This window comes from Mandrillus leucophaeus, unplaced genomic scaffold, assembly GCF_000951045.1.
Source record: "Mandrillus leucophaeus isolate KB7577 unplaced genomic scaffold, Mleu.le_1.0 Scaffold289, whole genome shotgun sequence".
NCBI classification, from domain to species: Eukaryota; Metazoa; Chordata; class Mammalia; order Primates; family Cercopithecidae; genus Mandrillus; species Mandrillus leucophaeus.
This window is the reverse complement of record NW_012103020.1, coordinates 3336068-3341790: the sequence shown is the minus strand read 5'-3', so window position 1 is coordinate 3341790 and position 5723 is coordinate 3336068.

Below are 5723 nucleotides of genomic sequence, written 5' to 3'. Positions count from 1 at the left end.
AAAACATTAAGAAATACTTTTTATTTACCTCTTAGAAGGTATGGACAATATGACACCTTTGGAGATTTAATGTTAGAAATACAGAAGTAGACCTTTAAAATGGAGTCCCTACTGCCAGTCATAAAGCAAAATCTGTGCAACAGGTACATCTAGATAGTTTTCATCCATATCTAGCTTGCTCACAATGACTTTCTCATGCATTACAAACAATCTGGCTCTTAATATAGTGTTTAAGTGAACTTTAATGTGGCACATGACAGTCTTCTGATATAGTCAGTTATTGGTTCAGAGGGTGAATTACTGAATCTTACTTCCCTACTGTTCAGTCCACAGGGGCTTAAATTCTTAACTGTATATAGAGTTCCTGCAATATAATGTCATATTCCCTTCTTCCAGGTCACTAAGTGGGAAAGGTTATAAGTTCAGAAAATACTAGCTGAACCAAACAGCTTATGATTTCACCTATAAACATTAGGGATAGAAACATTTTCTCAACATCATGTGAACTACTGCCTGTGGTTTTGGGTCAGGTGTCTATGTTCATATGATAACACTCAGGTTCCATGAACACACATTACTGTGATTACGGATTTCCCTTTAAACCAAAAACAACATTACATTTAATTATGACCTCACTGAAGCTTAGTTAGATGTATAATCAGTAAAAATCGAAGTGGAAAGGAAAGAGTCAGACAAGGTGAATGCATGATTTTAAAAAATGTTTGCATTTGCTCATGCTGTATTTTTATAATATGTGAAAATCTGACATTCTGGTTTCATAAATACATTCTACATTCTTTTCATTTCTTCAGCCAGATAATATATTTCCTAGAAAATGTGTATACTGATGAAGTTGCATCTGGAATTTCATCAGTAGGTTTAGGCTGGAATAATTTAAATATGTTATCATAAAACTAAATGTCAAGTTGATTGAACCAAGATAACACAATAGCTTCTCTGAGCATGTTGGTGCACACCTTAGGCAATTGGCAGTCTCTTGACACAGATATGAACATATCTTATGGAAAACATTGGTGGAAAGTAAGCGAACAGTGTAATAGCCAAATGTATCCAAATTACCTACCAAATCCATTCATCTGAGACTTAGATAAGCTTCAAAAGTCACATACCAGCTTTAAAGCTGTTCACAATACTGTTTACTCTATGAGACACTCCAATTATTAACAATGTAAATGACTGCAATACTCAATACAATTTTCTAACACAATTACTTGGGTCTACAGGACTGTGACAATTTTTGAGCTGTTGAAACTAACATGTTTGAGATTCTGAAACAAACAGCTCTACAGTCAACTTAAAATCAATAACAGTATTTGATTTTTGTCATATTTGTTGCCTTCTATAATTCTGATAGGTAGCATAATTCTGTAGTATTGATCAATATGCTATGCTGTGTGTCAATATAAAAAATACAAATGCCAATTTCAGTTACTTGGAAACAGTTTAGGAGAACTCATGAAACGATTTCATCTATTTTTACCATTCTTGACCATAGGGGTTAGCAAATTTACCCTTTATCATCATTTGTCTTGGCCAAGGAAAGTCAAGAATTCATTTACTATCCAAGTGAAATCACCCATGTTAGAAGAATGTCTAAAGGTTTTGTTTTGTTGTTCATTTTCCAGTTTTCTTACTAATATGGGTACAGTTATAATGGGAAATATTTTGAATAAAATATAATTTTTTCTTCAAAATGTGGGCTTGAAGCAGCTGCTTTTCATAGTGTACATCTGCATAGTGTTACGGAATGATAGATTTTTAAAATGAGTGCTTCCAAATACCACATTTATTTTCTTCCATGCAGCTCGAATCCTCTCTCCGCCTGGTGTGTGTGTTCAGCTGGTTCTCCAAACCTTGGTCACAGTCTCACTGACCTTGGTTGCCTGGTTACAAAATCCTCTTTGTGATTTGTGAGATGCTTGTCTTGACGGAGAGCAAAGGATTTTTTTTCTACAGTAAACTTAAGAGAGTTTCTATTTCAGAGTACAACATATTAAAACCAGTATATCTTGCCAATTTATAACTTGCACTTCTTAGGGAATAAAATTATGAACTGGATTTTTTCCTATCCAAATTATATTTAATATTATTGCCAACATTTACTTCCTGATTCTAGAGAATAAGCATCTCAAACAGCTAGAGGGCTGCAGTCTAAGCTCCTTAAAAAATGAGGCATCTTTATAAAACATAAAGTATAAATACAGTAATATGAAAATTATATGTTCTTCTGAAGATAAATGTTTACATGAATCAATCATTTGCAATCCACTTAATTTTCTCATTCTTTCTATAAAGTTGAGAGAAACTAAATTTTTAATATTTTTTGATGCTGGAAAAAATAGTCTGTGATATGCATTTTATTTTGTCATTATCCAAGTGTATTTCTCTTTCTAAAGTTCCATATCCCTATGATAGTGTAAAAATATATTGCGTGTCAGATACATATTTACTTAAATTTTTACATCCAATTTTCTTAATTGTTTCTTTTTCCAAGATAATAAGATCCACTCATGTGTATACACACTTAAGGAGTGATTTTTGTGAGCTTATTCAAATGCAGTAAAATAATAACACTTGTTTGTTGCAAGTGTATGGGTGCCTAATTCTGGAGATTACCTTAAATAGGAGGCAATGGGCAAAGTAAATGTAAGTGGTGTGGTCAAGTCAAGAATAACAAGTCCATTGTATCAGACATCCAGTTTGCTACTTGGACAATTGAGCATATAGTCCCTCTGAAGTTAGTATAATTGGTACCAGCTGTTTAACTGTTGCTTTTTTTTTTTTTTTTTTTTTTTTTTTTTTTTTTTTTTAGTTTTGAACAGGAGCCAACTTGGCTTGAAAGCTGTGCTACCAAAATACCAAAAAGAAGAGACTGAAGAATGATGCCAATGTATATGTATGTATTTCTTTCAAACCATTTTCCTGCAGCAGTTCATCTCAGGGCCACGATAATTCAAACACAATGATAGTGATAAAAGAGAAATGGGTTGTTTGACTGCTAAGAGGCAGCTGGCCTGATTAAAGCCAATAGGAGTGAGAAAAAAAGCATTTCATTTTTAAACTTTTTCTTTATGAAAGAATAATTTCCCTTCAATGATGTGGTAAATGATTTATTATTCATCCTCTCAGTACTTTATGTAACATAATTTTTTATAAGAATTATTAGTAACTAAGGCAACACAGGGCCCAGGGTCTCCAAATTTAAGCTTCTTCATAATTTTTTTCATTAATGTATTGAGTAAAACATATCTTTTGCAAGAATTCAAATAGCAGATAATATTTTTCCTCTTTTCAAAATCATAGCAATATAAAGCATTATGTAACTGAGACACAGCTCCAATATTATCTAAGAGGTGTATCCAAAGTCACACAACTAGTTAATGTCAAACATGGATTAAATTTTTTTTATTTCTCGTTAATGAAAATCCTATTCAATGACATACTAGCCTTCTGACCCATCTTGCCAAAAGTAATTTTTAACAGATAGTACTTTAAATACACTGTAAAATTCCAAGCTAGTTAGTAAAAGTAATTAAAGTGTTAATTTTTTTTTAAGGTATAAAGGTAAGAGTTTCATTTTATACAACAGGGAACAATTAAATGTGCTAAAAGTATTAGAAAGTGTGCAGAAAGCATTAAAAGGAGTAATTTGGCAACAAAGTAGTCAAAAAAATAGTAATATTAAAAGTATAGGCTGGTCACGGTGGCTCACGCCTGTAATTCCAGCACTTTTGGAGGCCGAAGTGGGCGAATCATGAGGTCAGGAAATCGAGACCATCCTGGCTAACACGGTGAAACCCCGTCTCTACTAAAAATACAAAATTAGCCAGGCATGGTGGTGGACACCTGTAGTCCCAGCTACTCGGGAGGCTGAGGCAAGAGAATGGCATGAACCCGGGAAGGGGAGCTTGCAGTGAGCGGAGATCACACCACTGCACTCCAGCCTGGGTGACAGAGCCAGACTCCGTCTCAAAAAAATAAATAAAATAGAATATATATATATGTGTGTGTGTATATATATGTATGTGTGTGTCTATGTGTGTGTATATATATATGCATATATACATAAAAGAAGGTCAAGCTCGACGGGTCACACCTATAATCCCAGCACTTTGGGAGGCCAAGACAGGAGGATTGCTGGAGGTCAGGAGTTCAAGACTAGCCTGGCAGACATAGCAATATGCATCTATCTAAAAAAATAACAAATAAAAAATAAAATAAAAAATAAAATAAATAAATAAATAACAACCAGGAGGCCATGGCAAGAATGATGGCACCTCCCAGAAAGTCATATTCAGAAGACAAAGAAATGAGTATCAGAAAAATGTTGAAGAAAGAATAGTCAGGGCTTAAGTGGAATTTCATAAAATGAATGACAGGTATTTCATTAAAAGAAAGTCCACATTTTGGATAATGAAACATTTATTTATCCAGCAAATACTTATTGAGCACCTGCTCCCTGCCAAGCATTCTTCTATGCACAGTGTCTAAGAGAACAGTAGTATGTCACTGATAGAAAGGGATAATATGATAGCTACATCTTTCTTTTTCATTAAGCACATTTGTTTGAATGACTTTTCTACATTTCTATGTCTCTGGCAGAACCTGGGAAGGAATAATCATCTGATACATAAAATAATAAATAGAAGGACCTGTATTTTAGCAGAATATTTTACAGATAAGTAACTTGACACCCCAAAGAAAAAAAAATGAATTGCTCTAGATCATTTTTAAAATGAATTGTTCCCCTCTCCTCTTCCCAAATCTCCTAGAAGTACCTTCTACTTTCTTCACTTCTGAGGATCTTACCTCCTCTCTGCTTAATCCGAATGAACCCTGAGTCAACATGTGAATTACAGGCAGAGAAGAACAGTTAAACTCATCATTTCTAACCCACTCCCATGAGCTAATTAACTGAATACCCTTACCAACAGGTCCTTTATGTTGAGAATAAACTAGTTTGACAAAGAATCATTGGCATTCACTTGTGTATCACAACTCGATTTCTCCTCCCGTAATATAGAGCAGAAAATTCTTATGGCCAGGTAAGGGTGGGCTAACACTGGCCACATGAGGCTTTTCTTAGACCATAGTTTTATCAGTAGCTGGGACCCCAAATTCAGCTGTTTCTCAACAGAGAGAAAACAATGGCTTTGCTCAGAATTACTCAGCCTTGGCACTATTGACATTTGGGGCCAGATAATTCTTTGTTATGAGGGACTATTTTCTATGCTGCAGGATGTTTAACAGCATCTCCGTCCTCTCCTCACTAGATGCCAATAGAATGTACTCCCACACTCTGAAGTTGTGACAACAAAAATGTCTCCAGGCATTTCTAATATCTCCTGGGGGAAGGCCAAAATCACCCCCAGTTGAAAATCACTAATCTAGCTGATCTTAGTTCATCATACAAACATCCAGAAGCAGTACAGATGATAAAAGTCATGCTGGGAGTTTTGTGCTCGCAGATGGCTTGTGATGCTTTCCTCCATCCGCAGATCAGGTGTATACCTTAAGTTGTTATACCAGAAGTAAGTTCTTTCTTCTCTACGACTAACGTACATTTAGGTCTATTTGTTAGAGACAGGGACTGGATTCTTATTGGCTCAGGGACATTATTCTCTTAATGAGATTAATTTTATCAACACTGGAAACTAAAATACTTTCATAGTATGTGTCTGCCAGTCCAAAAAAAAAAAAAA